This window comes from Eptesicus fuscus, chromosome 3 (assembly GCF_027574615.1).
Source record: "Eptesicus fuscus isolate TK198812 chromosome 3, DD_ASM_mEF_20220401, whole genome shotgun sequence".
Taxonomy (NCBI): Eukaryota; Metazoa; Chordata; class Mammalia; order Chiroptera; family Vespertilionidae; genus Eptesicus; species Eptesicus fuscus.
In genome coordinates, this window is record NC_072475.1 from 48483634 (window position 1) to 48504106 (window position 20473).

The following is a 20473-nucleotide window of genomic DNA, read 5'->3' on the forward strand; positions in this document are numbered from 1 at the left end:
GACCACCCATGTATCCTGCTGTCACTCAGGACTTTGTCTTAGGTGGCCATAATCATTGCCAAGTGAACTGGTCTCTAAATGCTCGCTGGAGGTCAGCTACTGGACAGGCTCATTAAAAACAAACAAACAAACAGTCTTTGCCAGAAGATGAATGAGGCCAATCACACACCCTCCCTTGATTATTTGAACTTAAAAACACATAATTTAAGTGGAAGATAAAGCTGGAAGATAAGATATATAGAGAAAAACTGTAAGATTTTTCTGGGTCATGCAAATTGAAATCTAGAGGAAAAAGAAGCTCCATGTAGAGAAACCTGGGGTATTGTCCTGGACTCAGAGTATGGTTTGTCCCCAGAGTTATATCAGTCTTTGTGCCCTTTCTATAAGCCATCCTAAGCAGCCTGGAGGGAGTTTCTGGTTCTCTAACCAAAAGAACCTGGCTAATCTAGTGAGAAATTAGTCTACATTTTAGAGTACCTCTTGGAATAAGCTGGATATTTTAGACTGTAATGTATATATTTAGACTAATGGTTTAAGGATTACCAAGGGGTCTTGCTAAAAGATTTCAGAAGTTCTAACTCACTAGATTGGGAAGAACACTAAAAATCTACCTTTATTGTAGGTTTCCCTAGGGATTCAGAATCAGAATGTTCATGGACCACAACTTGAAAAACTTTAATAGAGATTTGTTAAAGTAGGGAATTACTGTAATAATACCTTGTTTCATTTTGTGGGATGTATGCAAAGGAGAAATTAGACCAGGACATAAGTTATTAGAATATTCTAGATAAGAGTTAAGTAACAATGGGGGAAAAGGTGACTATTGATAGAATAAGTAATCTTACATAAGTTCCCTTATTATAATTTAGAACTATATATACTATCTAAGCTTTTCATCTGTGTTCTTTTTACCTCTCCACTATTTTCTATCTATGGCTTATCTATTCCAGCAGAACTGAGCAAAGCTCTATGCTAGTAGATGCATGTGATGGTTAGTGCATCTGATCTCTGGATCAAGTGATCTAACCAAAACTAGCTCAGCAGACTACAAAGAAAAATCCTGAAAGACAATAGGTTTAGCCAGAATGTAGAAGATTTAATAGTATAAAGCATTATATCATTGAAAAATATATTTTTATTGATTTCAGAGAGGGAATGATAGATAGAAACACCAATGATGAGAGAATCATTGACTGGCTGCCTCCTGCCATGTCCCGCACTGGGAATCAAGCCTGCAACCCAGGCATGTGCTCTAACCTGTAATCCAACTGTAACCTCTTGGTTCATAGGTCAACACTCAACCACTGAGCCATGCCAGCTAGGCTGAAGTGCTATATCTTAATGCTGTGAGATCATTTATATAAATAAAGGGCTCTTAAATGTCTTTTAAAGTAGGGAATGGGAAAGGAGGGGAATGGAGATAGTTATAAAAACATTTTTAAATATAGAAAATAAAAAAAAATAGGTTCAAGTAATTGTTTATATAGATTTACTTAGAGTTGAGAACATTTTGGTTTTAGATAGTAATAAACTAAAACATGATATTGGTGATTAATGAGTGATAAGAAATTAAAAATGGTCATCTACATAGATCCAAGCCCAGACTTACCAATGTTGTGTATTCCTACTTATTAAATGTGTTCTCAAGTTGGGATCTTTAATATAGGAAACTGATTTTACTGATTAGCTATTTACAGAAAGTGATGGTTGAATTATCACTATGATTTACTTTTGAGCTTTGATTTTTAAAAACCCAAATGATTTTATTTTGTCTCTAAATGTGTTCAAAGACACAGCAACTATCCTTTGCAAATCAATTTTAATGAAAAAAGAAAGAAAAGAATGGGAACTAGAGAAGTAAGAAAGCTTTATAAGTTTGAGAAGACTTTTAGTTCTTCAATTAGAACTTTAGTGATAAAATGAAAGACACAAAGAAATCCCCCAAGGCATTTTGGCTTGAATTAGCACTGTAATTTTCTGAGTTTCCCACTTTTTCTTCCACTACTCTACATTTATCTGGGGTGCAAATAAGCAGCTGAGTAACTGGGCTCAGATGTGCTCTGGAAGGTTTCATGTAATAGTCAGTCTGCACAGACTTCTAATTACCTTAACTTGAAAAGGAAGTACCTCCTTCCTCTCCTCCTCCTCCTCCTCCTCCTCCTCCTCCTCCTCCTCCTCCTCCTCCTCCTCCTCCTCCTCCTCCTCCTCCTCCTCCTCCTTCTTCTTCTTCTTCTTCTTCTTCTTCTTCTTCTTCTTCTTCTTCTTCTTCTGCAACATAACTCCCTACAAAGCCGAATTGATAGCACTGTAGAATAATTATAGCTTCTTCTGGTTGCTATGACTCCTTTTATACCTACGTCACCCATTATCCTAAGTGTTTTTGAGTGTTAGTAAAATAAGATAGGATACTGACATAAGATTAAAGATCTAAGGGAAAAAGATCTATTTACTAAAGGTGACATTAAGGAATAATTTAGTGTCAGTATTCTGGTTAATGGAAATGTAATGATCTTCATAGCACAATATGTCTTATGATGCAATGACTTTAAGAGCTGATACTTGGGGGACTGGTTGAGAGAGTTTTAGTTTAAGAGCTTCTTACACATGTAAAATTAAATAACTCTACCTATGGTAAAAGTGGGGAAATGTTTGAGATTTTTTATTAACTAACCTCTAAGTGGCCTGGAATAATTAAAGGATAACATTAAATGTCCCCTTTTTAGGGAGAAGACTGCATTGCAGAATTCTTAGCAATGAGGATTTTATGCTCTGCCAAGTCATCTGTGTAAGGTAGGAGGGTAGAGCATGGCATCACCATTGGGTGTGAAAAAGCTGGGTGTTTCTTGTGGAGGGAAAGAAAAAAGAAGAGATCAGGAAGAGAAAGGCAGCAGACAGACCGAATGAATGATAATGAGTTCAGAGAAGCTGCTTCATCATTTGCCTATCATGGGTTTCTATTTGGGTAGGACCAAAAGGGCTTCATTTGATGAGAAGACTTATATTTGGTGTCTATGAAGCGAAAGTTGATCTGACATTGTTTAAACAGACAACATCAGAATGAAAGGGTTTAAAGCTGGTACATTATTGAAATGCTCAAGGAATCTCATAACAAATACATTCAACATACACAATCCAAATCCTTCTTAAAGGGCACCTAACATTAATCCCTTACTGGGGTTCCTCATTTTATAGCACCATGTATCATATAATGTAACATTATTTTTGCAGATAAGAGACATGGCAGAAAACCTGCACCAAGTGTTGGTTGAAAGATTCATGACTTAAGTATAAAGGAAACACTTTGGAAGGCCAGCCAGTGCTCTAGTTCTTTCCCTTAGGTTATAATCACAGATGCAGGAAGCAGTTGCTGCTATATAAATAATACTGCAGTGTGGTTAATGTTGGCAAGACCAGACTGGTTTTTGACACTAAAGGCTAAATAACAAAAAGTTTGACAAACTGACTCAACGGATAAATGTGAATTTATGTGTGTTTGGGGTGGTGGGGGGGAGTGATGAGATCAAACATTTTTTTGCTGCTTAAGTGGATTTTTCTGTAGAAAAAATATAGGGGTGAAGATGAGATGTAGTGGGTGGAAGATGGAAATACCAGGGCATCCTAGCAGCACAGATGGCATCAGGACTCCCTCCCTCCCACTCTGCCTGAGGCAATAGATGCTGCAGAAAAAGGGCCATGAATGTGGGTGTGGGGAGAGTTGAAAGGCATTGCCAGCTTCACTTAGGAGGGGAGAATCCCAATATCTGTGAAATCCAATTCCTCACATTGCTTCAGCAACTCCTTTTTACTTGCCTAAAACATATATCTGTCTCTTTCCCTAACTACACATGGTCTTGGGAAAGACACTTACCTTTTTTTTTTTTTTGAATGACTTTGTCCACATTTATGGAATGGACCAGAGTCAGGGATGGTGAGGATGGAGTTGTCTCTAAGTCCTTCTCACACTAATCATTTGTGGATTTGCTTTGCTATTATTAATATGGCTGATAAATTTTAAAAGTAATATCCTTAGTGCTGTGATTACATTATATCCAAGGACTGAACCTGTGGCATATTTTTCAGCATCCAGAATTTTCCAAAGGTAGAGCCATCTAGAAACTTTAATGTTACACTGCTTAGCAACAAAGATTTTTCTCAGCTGAGTCCTCATTTTCCCTAGGCCTACCTTTAGCTTATGAAGACTTGAACAAACTCTAATATTGTTTCTAACAGCTTAAAGCTGCATCACTAGGATGGCCCTACTCTGTCATAGGAACCTGCCTGAGAAAGCTCAAGGCTTCCAAAAGAATTTATTGTTTGTCCCAGCTAACAACTGAAGATAGGGTGCCTATCTCCCAGCCTTTGTGGAAAACCAGGAGCCTAACTTTGATTACGTGCCAGTTAACAAACTCAGATGAATTTCACAGAGACCAATCCTCCCCCCCTTCTTACTTTTTTTGTAATTGTTCATGTCCTTTACTCTACTGAGCCCTTGTTCATTGCTTTTCTTATTCCCTCTTCTCCTTTTAAATGCCCAATCACCTCTGTAGAAATCCAAGTTGAATTTAGTTCTTGCTGGACTCTTTCTCCCTGTTGCAATAGTATATTGCTGATTAAAATCTGTCCCTACCACTTTAGTGTCCAGCTTTAACTTTGACATTAGACAGCTGCTCTCTTCATTTTAAGGTGAATATTTCCCTAACATCCTTTTGGTTCAAAGGGTAAAATGCACACAAGTTTCTCATCCTGCATTTTATATAGCCATTTTATATAGGCATTTCCCATCTGCCCCACCTCTTCTTCTGTCTTTGGGGCCCATCTGGCTTTTGTTTCCATCTCGAACACAGCAGATGACATTCCCTGCTTGTGAGTCCTATTTTCAGCTCTCATGGTCGAACTACATAAGCTGAGCCATGCTCCCACAGTTACTGCTAATTTTAAAACAAAAATCTAGTACTTATTATTTCCCACTGACCTAGGGCAGGGTCTAAAATGACTAGCTCCAATTTTTCTGCAAGGATTTTAAAGCCTGTGTAAAAAAGTATTCCTGTATCAAATTATTGCTTCAGAATGGCCCTACATGGCTTATAGGTCTTGAAGGAGTTCCTGTTTACTGAATCAGGAGTCTTCTCCCTCATAATTATCATTGAACCTGGGGAGGTGGGGCAAGCTTAGCCTTGTGTTGAGCTCTTTCAGTCTCCCATTCTGCATAGCAGAGGTTGAGTGAGCCCTATGGGCTAATTCAGGTGAGGATGGATCCTCACCTAAAGCAGCTCTAGGACCACTGCAGCTAATCTGCCCTGATTTTTTGTATTTGCTTTAAAGCTTTGCTGTTCAGCAAAGGACCAACAGTATCTGTGATACCTGAAAGCTTGTTACAGATGCAGAACCTCAGGTCCTACCTCAGACCTACTCAATCAGAATCTGAAACACCAATTAGAAAGGATATATGCACCCCTATGTTCATAGCAGCACAATTCACCATAGCTAAGATTTGGAAACAGCCTAAGTGCCCATCAGTAGATGAGTGGATTAAAAAACTCTGGTACATCTACACAATGGAATATTATGCTGCGGTAAAAAAGGAGTTCTTACCATTTGCAACAGCATGGATGGAACTGGAGAGCATTATGCTAAGTGAAATAAGCCAAACAGAGAAAGATAAATATCACATGATCTTACTCATTTATGGAATATAATGAACAACATAAACTGATGAACAAAAACAGATCCAGAGACAGAGAAACATCGATCAGACCATCAAACCTCAGAGGGAAGGTAGGGTGGGGGAGGGAGGTAAGGGGGAGAGATCAACCAAAGGACTTGTATGCATGCATATAGGCCTAACCAATGGACGCAGACAATAGGGGGGGGGGTGAGGGCATGAGTGGGAGGGGATGGGGGGTAATAAGAGGATAAGAACACATATTAAATAACTTAATCAATAAAGAAATTTTTTTAAAAAGTATTGCCACTTATAATACTCTGGCTCAGGCTTTATCCTGGAATCTTCATTATAATTCCTGAATCCCTATCTTCCTAACAAGTCCAGGGGGCTGTGGCTATAGACCTTTCCTTACTCTTTGCAGATTCTTTCTACGTAGAATATAGTTCTGCTCAGTAGTTACCTGGAACCCACCAGAGTTGCCTCTCTTTTCTTCCTCCTGGAACTATGAACATCTCTCACCTATGTTCCATTTCCACCTCCTAGAATACAGGGCTTGCACTTGCATGCTGATCACTCACTACCCTGCTCAATACCTGATTCATTTTGGTTAACACATCTGGTTTTAGGTCAGCCTATCCTCATTAACTCTGTAATATAGAGAATAACCTTTTTGTGTCCATAGGGCATAGAGTACCAAGACCAAATTAACCACAGTGGAGAGTGAGGAATATTGTAAAGAACATGAACCTGAAGGCAGACAATATGGGATTGGGCTCCCTCTAGTAGCAAACATAATTTCACCTACTGCTGGGTTGTCATGGTATTTGAATCACAATGTATATGGAAACACTTGGTGAAAACAAGCACTGAAACACTATTTGACCAATAGATGATTATGGGAGCAAATTACTTTTTACACTGCATCCCTATTATGGTTATATTTTAAAAAATATTTAGTGACTATGATACATAATGGAGGAGAACTTAAGGGGGAAATGGTGGGAAAAGAAGCCATACTCATTTAATGAGATTATTATTCTATGTTTCTTTTCCTTTTAAATTTTGTTTAGATTATTACATGTGTTTAACAAATTTTTAAAAATTTTTCTCAAAAAGAATAAGGAGGCAGAAAACAAGCTTAATAGAAACCGCTTAGTTTGGCATTCAAAAACTATTATGATGTAATCACAACATCCCTACCTTTCCAAATTCCCCATTCCTGCCTACTTCCACCATCAACGTATCCGACCCCACAGAATTTTTCTTTCACTTACTTACCTTCCCTAAACACACTTTGAGTTGTTGCCTTGTCTCTCAACTAAGAATGCTCCTTACTACTCTTACGTATTTGTGGAAAGATATTATTTTGGTTTATTTGCTCCCAAACTCACATTTCTTATCCTAAATCAAGTATATCTGGATTTGCCTCTACCAGGAGGATTGGCAAGAAAATTTATCTCAGGATCATATAGATTCTGGAAGATTGATGCAATCCAGAAAACTTGGAAATAGTTTCTGGACTTTAGTTATTCAAGACTGTTTCTACCAGGAGTAGAGATACAGAAAATGCTATTTTTAAATGCATGCTTTCTTGATTTTTAAAGGTTAACAAATAATTTTAAATGTCTAGAACATTTTCATGGAACAGTCAAAAGAACCTGTGGCCAAATTTTGTCCACAGGCTGCAACGTGGTAATTTTTGTCCCATATTTTAGGATACAAAGTCTTACCTATTCACTTAAAATGGTGAAAAATGTAATGACTTTTAATTTTTATAAGGTTATTATAACTCTGAGAATAAGACAGAATTTTAAGTTAAATAGATTATCCTACTCCACATTTTAAAACTTTATGAAGTCCTCCAAGGTTATATGTATATATATATATATATATATATATATATATATATATATATATATAACATATATGTATATATATGTTATATATATATATATATAATAGTATATATATTTTTAGACTTAAACAGGATTGCCTTGTATTAAACTATTTATAGACTTATATTTTTGCTCTACTATACTATAATTATTTTGAGGGGAATATTTATATCTGGTTGATTTATTGCTTTTCTATAGCACCTGGCATTGTAACTGTGCCAAAGCAATAATCAAAAATATGTATTTAACTGACTTTGCATATCTGAAAATTTCAAAATCCCTACACTGAGTTAAATTCATTCAACTAGCGTCTCTCTTCCAGCACTCCCTTTGCCATACCCTCCCTTCTATACATACAGGCTCAGAAACCCACTCTGCAGCACTAATATTCCTTATGAGCTTTGTGTGATGGAAAACAGCAGACACGGAGATTTAGGTTTAGTGCTGATTCTGTAAGTGTGTATTATACACTTAATTTCTCCTCTCAAGCCTTTTTCTCCCACAAAACAGGGTTAAGTGATCTCTAGGCTTCTTTCTGGCAGTGGAAAAAAATGGCTTATGAGTCAAACACAGCAGGATTCAAACACAACATCTTGAATTTTCCAGCTGTATAAATTTAGCAAGTTGCTAAATTGCTAAGACCATTAAAGGGCCTATTATAGTATCTGGAAAAGAGGATGCTGTCAATAATTATGAGATATTTTTTATTATTGTACTATTATTGATTATTATAAATTCTGTAAGGTGGCTTTGTCTTAGGCACATATATGTGATAGCTCATTTTCAGTTATGGACTGATAATATCTGCTTATAGCTTCCATAAATCCTCCTTAAATTGTCTGTGGTTATGTGTACTGCATGAGAAACTCATGTGGCCATAGAAACTGAAAAACTGAATCATTCAGAGTTGCTTTGTAGCTTACATCTCCTTGATTTATTTCTCACTCATTTGACTTGCTTTACTTTTCACCCTGAATTGACCAGATTTATGGTGTTGTGTAGGCAGAGCCCATGTCTGATCCTTAGGCACTGTTAAAACAAGATTGAGCGAGTGAAGTCTCTATATTTATGAATCTTTCTGAAAATTCATCAAGGATTCCACTTTCAACAAGAGAAATCAGCAGAGACAGGCAATGCACATAATTTCTTATTGAGAAAATAGTAAACTTCCTCTCCTTTGGGGAGAGTTGTAACATTTTAGGAACTTGTCTTAAAATATAAATCTATTGGAGACTCAGCTTTCATTTAGCTTTGTTAAATTATAGTGTCTATACAGATCTCTGTGGTTCTTTATTTTATATTTATGCATTTGTTTCTCCTCTAAGCATCTGTTTTTGTAAAGTTTAATGAATCTCCCCGCTTTGACTCTACCACTTACAGAAACATTGAACCAGATTAGACACAAGTTGGGTTCCTGTGTCACTTCACTATTCTTCTCCCCAAGTTGAGATGGATACTCTGCAAACTCCTAAAGATAGAACTGTCTAAACAAGACTTCCTAAGGAGCATAAGAAATCAATTTCACTCTCAGGTGTATTATTTCCTTCCTTTAAAATCTTTTTATGAAATGATTTCAAAGTATTAAAAATAGGGGGCAAAAGGACAGACATTTGGAACCAAAATTGAATATGTATTTTTCAATGACTCAAATTGTTTCTCAGTCCTTCCTTAGGGTTGGTTGCTAGAACTGTCTTTGACAATCTTCCCTCCTTGCTCCAATAAGTCAATTATGATGAGCCTGATATCAAATTATTGAAAGTTATCTTTTCCAAAATATGAAATTCATGTTATTCTCTATAGTGATTAAGAGCTTTACCCGTTCTCTTACTCTGTTGAAATATGTCCCAAATTTAATTACATTGATATAGCAGCCTTGGCCTAGTTAAGAGGTAGAAACCACTTAGATTAAACAGAAGAAGATGAATGTAAATACTTATAACCAAGATAAAAGAGTAACTGTAAGATATAATACTTTATAAAGGACCCTGAGGCTGATGGAGTGCCCAAGAAAGCACAAACCTAGAGGTGGTTCAGGCTTCATTGAAGAGGTGGGGTTCAGCCACAGGGTGGCAGACATGGCCATGTCTGCCACCCTGTGGCTGAACCCCACTTTTCAATGAAACCTGAACCACCTCTAGGTTTGTGCTTTCTTGGGCACTCTATCAGCCTCAGGGTCCTTTATAAAGTATTATTATTATACCTGTGGTGTAGAAGAGGAGTGGGATTCCTGGCACCAATAGGGCAGAGGGCTTCAGAGTGAGGCAGGTTGGGGGTGCGGAAGATGCTTGCAGATGAAACCACTGATGGGTGTGTGACCCTCTAGGCCACTGGTCAGTTTGTACTCACTCAGCATCTGGACAGATGGTGCAGGAAGGTCATCACCAGGCAGAAGCTGCAAGATCCTAGAGACTGCATTCTGGGTCCATGTCTGGGGCAGGCTCTATTAGTTGTTCTCATACCCACATTGTGCTGACCCCCAGTCTGCACAGAAAGACTCTTCCTTCTCCAATGTCCCTCCAGCACCCTCTACTGAGAAAACTTGGTGCTCACTTTTAAGGAGAAATGATTATAGAAATTTCATTATTGATCACAGAGCATGCAATGCATTGAAGGATGCATTTGGGGAAGAAAAAAAAATAAGTTGCTGATTTTCTTCTATAATTTTATTATAACTCAGCTTTTGATACAGGAAACAGTTCTTTATACTTAACCATCAGACCACCGGGATTAAAATATTAACATTACTAAGATTTCTTAGTTACATTTATGTGATTTGGGGCAATACAGTTTGCTTTTCTGAGATTTACTTTTTTGTCTGTAAAATATACATACAGCCTTCCTCAAAGGGTTGTCGGGAGAACTAAATGAGATATATAATTGAGGGTGCCTAGTACTGAAAATATAAATGCATTTAATTTACTTTATGACTTTTGAATTTTTAATAATTTGGATGCTAATAGTTGCTCTGGGGATATACCAGCTGGCAGGCTAGGATTAAAAATCAAAACCAAAACCAAACCCCAAACTAAAAACAAAACCCATTTTTAAATTTGGTTTTACCTTTATTTCCAGGGTTAGTGAGTGCAATAATAAGAGCAATGAATCAAGTTAGGTTTATTTTGTTTTCTATGTGCAGAACCTTCTGTAATCTGACCTGAGTATATTCCCTAATTTAGGAGATGCAAAGGTTTCCTCTAAAGAGGAAGAGTTCCTTTCATCATGTTCAGGTTCTTTCAGGAGCAACTGATTGGAGCCTTTTCTCAAAGGCACTTTTCCCTAATTGTTTAATATACTTTCAGTTCTTAAATCCCCTCACTGTTTTAGCCCTAGCATTGCTCCGCCTTTCTCAGAGGAGAGAGCTCAGTACAAAATGCTGGTTGCTAAGCAGTGCCTATTTTTACTCAACTCCAGCAGAATAGAGGCCCACTCGGTGAGATTCTCTCACTTAGGCTAGCTACTAAGCAGGGTTTGCAGGTTAAACACTTACTGGTGTTTCTCTATGAACTCTAAGGACTCCACAGTTACCATCCACGATGAGGGTATAAAACTGAGGCCAAGGAGCTGCCCAAGGAATTTTTTTAAGAAATCATAAATATATTAATCCATCAAGTATTTATTGAGCTCTTAATATGGTTTATGGCTCTGTATTAAGCATTTGGAATACATTATTGAGCGAAACGGATTTGGTCCCTGATTTCATAGAGTTTATGAATCAGATGGAGAGAGACAGACTAACAAAAGCACTGAAATGACAAATTGTGATAAAAAATAAATAAACATGTTGCAGAGACAGCATAACAAAAAGAGAGGGAGTTTGTGTTAAATCAGTGTAGGAGGGAACCTTTTTTTCTGCCAAGAGCCATTTGAGTATTCATAACATCATTTATGGGCCATACAAAATTATCAACTTAAAAATTAGCCTACTATATTTGGTCAAACATTTAATTAACTCACCTCTAATGCTTTAGCAGTCCAGACCAAATGATTTCACAGGCCCTATCTGGCTCAGGAGTCGGATGTTCCACACTCCTGTTTTAAAGAGAGAGCACAGAGTGGGGGCTTTCTGAGGCCCATGTGCAGAGTTGAAGAAGGCCCCAATTATGTGGAATGTATTCCAGGCAGAAAGAACAGCTTGTGCAAATATCCTTGGAGACATAGCAGTGTCAGGGTCAGAGGGCAGAAAGAAGTGGAGAGTGGGGCAGGGGAGGAAAGAGCTTACCACGAGGACCTGAAAAAATATCAAGGGAACTGGAGTTTTGTGACTAAGGAGAGGAGATTGAAGTTGCAGAGAGGAATTTGGATTTCAGCTACAGTGAGTGAATGGAAATCGTTAGGAGGGCTTCATGCAGTGAATGATATGATCCATCTACATTTAAAAAAATCATTTTCATTTCAGGAGGGGAACTGGCAGTAGGAGGACCAGAATGAACAGGAAGTCCACTTAGGAGATGATGGCAAAGGACCAGGAGAAAGAATGATAGACATTTGATGGAAGGGCTGGTAGTACAAACAGCAAAAAGGCAAATCTGAAATATATGTAGGAGAGAGAAGAAAAGAAACTTTATGAGGAGCTTTTGATCTTTTATCACAAACCTGCTTCTTTCACATTGTTCCCAAATACATTTAACGGTCAATCCATCCTTGTTATTCCATGGAGTCTGTCACCTTTTGTTTGAACACACAGCAATCTGTTGATTCTACATTGAGAATGTATCCAGAATCAAGTACCTCTCAATTCTACCTCTAAATACCTAACCTAAGTTACTGTCATCTCTCACCTAGATTATTGCAATAGTCTTGCCTTTTTCTGCCTTTCCTCCCACAGTGTAAGATCTGCACACACTCAGAGAAATCCCATTAAAATAGATCAAATCATGCTAATCCTCTACTCAAAACCAACCAGCAGCTTCCCATCACACATTGAGTAAAAGATAAATACCTTATGATGGTTAAAAGACTCTATGTGAGCTGGCCAATGACTATATCTCTTCCTTCACTTTTTACTATGTTATAGCCACACTGGCCTCCTTGCTATTTCTTAAATTATGAAAAGCTTGTTCCTACCTCAGAGCCTTTGCACTTGCTATTTCATCTTCTTGGAATCTCTTTCTCCAGTTATTCACTGTGATTCACTGCGTCACTTTTCAAGTCTTTGTTCAAATGTCACCTTCTCCAGTAGACCTTCTCTGATGGCTCTAGGATAAAATTATATTCCCCTTAGCACTCTCTATTCTTTTTCTGCTTTATATTTCTCCATAGAATTAATTTATCTAACATGCTGTATGTATTACAATGTATTTTATATAAATTATTAAGCCCCATTAAGTGGTGACATTTTAAAAATGGACTTCAATTTTTAAAACAGCTTCATGTCTTTAGAAAAATTGAGTAGGTAATAATACAGAGAGTTCCCGTATACCTGGCACCCAGTTTCCGTTATCATTAACACCTCACTTTAGTATGCTACACTAGTCACAATTAATGAACTGATGTTGAAACGTTATTATTTTTAAGTAAAAGTCCATAGTTTACTCAGATTCCCTTTGATTTTTCAGGAATGTTCTTTTTCTAATCCAGGCTACTATATCACATTACGTTGCCATGTCTCTTTTGGCTAATTAGCAAGGATAGTTTCTCAGACTTGCCTTGTTTTGATGACCTTAACAGTTTTGAAGAGTACTGCTCTGAAATATTGTAGAATGCCCCTCCCCTCTACTGGAAATTTTCTGAAGTTATGCTCATGATTATACTGAGGCAATGGATATTGGAGAAGAAGATCCAGGCTCATTTTGTCTATTTCCTGCCCTAGTCCCAAGGAACAGAGGTGAATTTTTATCAGCTTAATAATTTCTATATCCCCACCACCCTGAGCAGTACTTGGCACAGAGGAGTTGCTCCATAAATATTTGTTAAATAAATGAATAAATGAATTGGAAGCAAGATTAAGATATAAGGCAGTTTAGGTCATAATGCCTTCCCCATATTGGACTCTTCTCTCATTAAGGCAAGTGGGATCCAGCACCTTGGCATAAAACCTTCTATGGGCAGTATTGCAGGACCTACATTTGCTTCATTCTCAACTGTTATTTATTTAAAATGATCTTCCTGAGAAAGGTGTATAAAAATTTACAATTCATTTACTTTAAATTACTGAGCATTGCTTTCTTCAGTCAGAATTAATCATTCTTTCCTCAGTACTCCCCACCTACTCATGCCCTAATTAGAGAGGGTATTTTATTTTTCCTTCATTGTTTTGCCCCTCTTTCAGTTACTCACCAGTCTATGAACAGCTTGACAACAGGAACCATGTCTTATTTTGTGCAGTGCCCATAGCACCAAGGCAGCTGAGACAGGAAACTCTCAGCAAGCGATTAAAGTAGATGGGCTGCACAAAGAGAGACTATGACAATAAGATTGATGGTTTTATTCTTTTTAATAATTTTTATTGATTTCAGTGAAGATGGGAGAAAGAAAGAGAGAGAGATAGAAATACCAGTGATGAGAGAGAATCATTGATTGGCTGCAACCTGCATGCACCCTACTGGGAATCCAGCCCAAAACCCAGGCATGTGTCCTGACTGGGAATTGAACTGTGACCTCCTGGTTCACAGGTCACCACTCAACCACTGAGCCACATCAGTCAGACAAGAATCACCTAATTATTATTAAGATAACATATATATATATATATATATATAGATATATATATATATGTCTATATATATATAGATATATATACACATATATATGTGTATATGTATGTATATATATATGCTATAATGCCTTCCTTCATTTTAAAGATAGAGGAATTATAGTGCAGAGAATGAAGAAATGATTTTTCTATGGTCACATGGGCATGAAAGCTAGACCTCAGTCTCTTTTTTTTTTTCCTTTTTTGGACCTCAGTCTCCTAACTGCCACGCTTACCTTATCATTGCTCTACCAGAAAGGTGTCTACCGATATTAACATACTTGCATAAAACTGTATACTTCACAATTACCTATTCCATTGGAAAATACATATTTGCTGGATAAAATAACAGATAGCATAACTGAACTAATTTTTAAGCATTTACTATTCTATTAAGTAGGAGAGGGAGTGCACATTTAAAATCATTAGAAGATAAAGCTATTATTTTCAAAAATTAAACAGCTAAAGTTGGTCAAACAGGGAAGAAAGTAACATACATCAAGTACTTACCACATAGAAGTTGCCTGTATGTGCTATTTATTTTGATGTGTCATACTGAATAAGGCAAGTGCTCTTACGAGATGTTAAACAAATCACCCCCAATCACACAGATACTTAGTAGTAGAGCTGAAATTCTCACTTAATTTCTGTGACTTTCATGTCTGGATAATTCCTTTTCACTATACCATGATCCTTCCAAACTCCAGGACTTGAACTATTGTGATTATAGATTTTAACCAAGAATTGTTGAACCTATGTTATATATCATATCTGTGGTGTATTGCTTTAATTCATCATTTGTAGTGTTTACCATTCAGTCCAATTTGGTTAAAACAATATTTTGGCACTATATTTATCATGTGCAGAGCAGAAATAAAGAGATAGATTCACTGAATTCTAAATGGGAAACACATGCTCACATTTAACTCTAATTGAAAGGAATATATGGAAAGTTCTTAAACAGATGGACAAATGCTGTATAAAGTGTTGTACATGTGTGTTTGTGTGTACACATGCATATATATAGTAAGAGTACTGTCTGGTGTGTGTGGGATGTGTGTGTGCATTGGTGTATATGTGCATATAAAATTATCATCATAAATTTATGCCTGCCCTATATACATATCATATGTATGTAAATAGATGTATATAAATATATTGGTTAATTTTACTAGGTTACTTATGCTTTCCCCCCTGGGACCTAAAGCTTAAAGCAGAGTTTAAAGTGTTTATGTACTAGCTTGTACAGAACTCAACAAAAGGTTATATAACTATGTATTTTTTTTTTCATGATGATGATAATTGTGATGATCTGATCATGGTTCAAGATACGGGAAATACAGTAAAAACAAGAATAACAACAAAAACAGAAAAAATAGAAACAATCCTGGCTGGCCAAAAATATTTAAGAGAAGAGACTTTTTTACAAAGACTAGGGATTTTCTAATAAGCTCATATTTTTATTTCAGACTTGGCACATTGTATAAGCATGCCTTATTTGTCAAATTCCAAATTTATAACTCTCTCTTACTATTCTCTAGTCTCAAATTAATTTTCTCTGTCATACTTCAAAGAAATTCAGAAAAATACTTTCAAACTGCTCTATTTGTCCTGACATACATAAACAGTGAGTTTATAATAGTCGTTTTATCCAGCTAATTTCTTCAGAACATTTGTTCTTAGTCATCATGAAATTCACATATAAGAGCAGGTCACTTGAAGTCTAACCTTTAAAACTCTTTCTAATTGGATTCACGTTTTGCTGTAAGATGGTGTCTCTGCTCCATGTCCTTTGTAATGGATGGCACTAAAGTCAGAAGTCATGAGCTTGAGTTCAGACTACTGGACAAATCCCCCTCTTCCATCTCTTTTGAAATTTCCTACTGATGGATGACAACACTTCCATCAGCAGAAAATAAAATATAATATTTAAAACTATTTAATGAGCATAACTAACACCTTTCTTTCTAAATCCAAGAGTAGGAGTAGGAGAGGCAAAAAGAAGATCTTTATTTTATGATGGTGATTAATTCAGGAAGAACCGACATAGGATTACAAAGTGGGGATGTGGGATGTTAGGTTTTAACAGAATTGTTTAAAACCAACGAATATACATGGACAAGACAGTTTGCCAGATGGAACCAATTGGGGTGATTCCTTTTAAACTTCTCTGAACTCCTTGCACTCTGTAACTGTCTATATCTCATCCTATCTTCCTTCTGTGATATCTATTTGTTTTCTCTGTGAGATTCCAAAAATTTGTTGAGGGTAGAGGATGGATCTGATTCAGAACATCCTCCTCCATAATTCCTTGCACTGTACCTTATACATAGTAAGTACATGGTAAACTGATTGATTGGCTGCAGGCAGAGAAGGAATACAGGGCTAATATTAGGGGCACATGGACTATAGTGTGTGGTTTCTGTACATTTGCATTGTGTTCTCAATCAGTTTCAGAGAATCACTTTTTGCTCTCCTTACCTTAGTGTAAGACTTTTAAATGGGATGAGAAAGACAGCCGCATGTCTTAATGTTGCCTAATACACCAGGGCCTCTTTAGTGACAAGGTATCTTCTTGTTTTATCAGCCAGGCTGGCTTGATGAAACCAAATCACATGGCATTTGTTCTCATGTCAGACAGCTGCTGTCAATGATGCCTGGGAAATATGCTGGCAGTCTCCCTCCTGAGATGCCAACTTCATTTAATTAGTTTGCACAAATTGTACCCACTCATTTTACACTGAAGTTCTTTTCAAAACCTCAGCTCTGAGTTGTGGGCCTTCAAATGTAAAGAACTTCAGAAAGTGATGATCATTTAATATAAATGGAGTGTGGAAGCACTCCTGGAGTATCCCATATGAAATAATAATGATGATTAGAGTAATTTTAATAAATAAATTGTCTTTCTTGAGGCGAAGTCAACTATGTCATGCAACCTCAATTCAAAAAGGATACACAGAGCTAAACACTCTGAAGCTTAGTGATGAGGAAACTGACAAGCTCTGTGTTTTCATGGATGGAGGCAAATAATAAAGCCAGGACTGCAAGGTTATGTGAGGACTCGGGGCAGAACAAGCCTACACCATGGCAGCAGCATACAGAGAACATGGTGTGGTAGAGCTGGATTCAGGTCTCCTGGCTGACATTTACTAAACTATATTTGCAAGTCACATCACCCAATTTGAGTCTCATGTTAAAACGGGAATAATTCCTAATTCATAGTTTTCTTACATAATTGTTTTGAGGATCGAGTTATAGCTGATGCCTGCCAGGTATTGCTCAGTGGTTGAGCATCTACCTATGAACCAGGAGCTGACAGTTCAATTCCTGATGAGGGCACATGCCCCGGTTGCGGGTTCAGTCCCCAGTAGGGGGCATGCCAAAGGCAGCTGATATGTGATTCTCCCTCATCATTGATGTTTCTATCTCCCTTCCTTTTTGAAATCAATAAAAAATATATTTTTTAAAAGTTATAGCTGATAATGCTTTGTAAGATATATTGAAGTGCATCACTTTAAAGAATTGTAATTATTATGATTCCAAGAAGGACTGTTCCCCTTCCTTCCTTTCTTCCTTCCTTCCTTCCTTCCTTCCTTCCTTCCTTCCTTCCTTCCCTCCCTCCCTCCCTCCCTCCCTCCCTTTTCTTTCTTTCTTTCTTTCTTTCTTTCTTTCTTTCTTTCTTTCTTTCTTTCTTTCTTTCTTTCATACTCACCCGAGGACATGTTTATTGACTTTAGAGAAAGGAAAGAAGAGAGAGAAAAAGAAAAACATCAATGTGAGAGAGAAACGTCGACTTGTTGCCTCTCATATATGCTCCAACCAGGGAACCTAACCCTCAACCCAGGTATATGCCCTGACAGGAATAAAATCTGTGACCTTTCAGTGTGGGGGTGATGCTCCAACCAACTGAGCCACACCAGCCAGGGCTCCCTTCTTCTTAAATACTAATATGGAAGCTGATTCCTTAGCCACTTTTCATTTAGTACCTTGGATTCCTCACAATAAATCAAGAAAGCATTTAAAACCATATATCTCCTGCTGCAATGTTGATCGAGCAAAAAGTGTTTATTGAATGCTTGTGTTAATCAATAAATGTATATCAAGTACCTATCACATGTGAGGAATTGTGTTAGACTTTGGTGAGAATAAGAATTAGTATCAGCTATAGTTCGCTTTAAGTTTTTTGTGGACAATAGCCAGCTTAGAATGTATTTGAAGTCAGGGGTAAGGACAGGAATTTTCATGTTCTGTTCACATATAATGTACCAGACATCATGGTAGGCAATTAAAATGTGTTATTTCATTTAATCCTCACAGTAACTTTCCTTTTGAGATAGAAGTCTTTAAAACCTTCATTTCTCATATGTAAACACAGAGGCATAGAGAAGTCAGATAACGTGTTCAAGAATTCACCAGCAATCAGTCAGAAAGTTGGAAATCCAACCCAAGCTGGGTCTTGAACAAATAATAGGAAAGGCTGGACAAGTAGGGTGGGGCATGATGGGAGTGAAATTTCTTCCCTTTTCTGTGGTTCCACTTTCATGTGTTCAAAGAACAACATTTTTTAGAAATGTTAACGAAAAAACCATTGAAACCTGTAAAGAATTTTAGTGAGTTTATTTGAGCCAAAATGTCGACATATGCCGGGAAGCAGAACCTCAATGAATTGAGATAATGCTCCGGAGAATGCAGGGTTACATCTATATTTATACCTTGAAATCAAAGAAAAGGGACGTAGGTGAGTTACATGAAATCCATTGGTGACAGATTAGGGAGGTGGGACAAAGCAAAGCGGGGAAACCTCTGGGATTGGGTGAAAAGTGAAATGATGGACATGTGCTTCTCTTACAGAGATAGATACAGGATACTTTAACGTAATTAACAGTTGACAATTAACTTGATAACAATAACAATGAAGGAATGTCCCGGTGCCATTTGTTGTGCCCTGAGGGGTCCGGGGTAAAAAGGAAGTTACAAGTTACCCAGACATCTCACAGACATCTCACAGATATGTTATCTTAGAGGCAAAAAGGCAAATGGGCTCAGTAAAGATCTAAGTTGACCTTTGTCAGGGAAGATATCGGCCTAGGACATGACTGCCCACTATAACCTGTTTGTAGTTAAATATTTAATTTTCAAACCATCCTTTGTGGTTATTTCAGGTCTCTGAGTTTGCAAGACTGCCACATAGGCCTCCCCTGAGCTTGTCAGGTTAGCATGTGGCTCCTTCCGTTCACAGAAACTTACATTAGGCACTCTCTTTCTACTTATTTCTGTTCCTCTCTTCTATCCCTCGCTATCTCTTTGTCTCTCTTTCTTCATTAGCCTACTTCATAATGAACTCTTCACTTAAATCTTAATAGTTTCATATATGGTGGTTTTACATAATTTCACTTATCCTCACAGAATATTTGATTATCACAAAAGAGATGAGTTCTCTTACTTTATTTACACAATTAGAAAAATTGTTATTTTTGTTGTAGTTGAGTAGGAGTTCTTTATGTATTCTGGATATATATGAATGCAGTTTCCTCTTTGAATTGTTTCTTTTTTATAAATATATTGGGGTGACATTGGTTAATAAAATCATATAGGTTTAAGGTGTACAATTTATAATACATCATCTGTATATTGTATTATGTGTTCTTTCTTTAGATAAGTTTCCAGTATTAAAATCTTTGGCTTGATGAATATAACATTTTTAAGATCTTGACTTTAATTTCCAAATTGCTTCTTTGAAGAGTTGTGTCTATGAACTTTAGCCACATGGAAATGTAGCAGTGTACTAGTAATCTCAAAATTTCATTAGCAAATTAGTTTTAAGTTTTTTAAAAATAATAAATATACAAATGTTCCTTATTGTTTACCCTACATTTCTTTGATTACTAATGAAGTTGAATGCTGTGCCATATGTTTTTGGTATAACTACATTCCCTCATTTATTAATAGTCTGATCATATATTTTCCTATTTAACTATTAGAATTTGAATATTTCTCTTATGACTTTTCAAATATTCTGCATTATTGTCTCTATACATATTTTAGTTATGCTTTAATTTTTAGTATATGAAAGTTATATCTGTATGCATAATAGTTCATTAAATCATTCTCTGACTTTTGAAATGTGATACTAGAGTCTACTTTCTACTATATTTCCTGTGATTATATATTTTCTGTTATTTTTTAAAAGCAAGGTGAACCTGTACACATTTTTTCAAGATA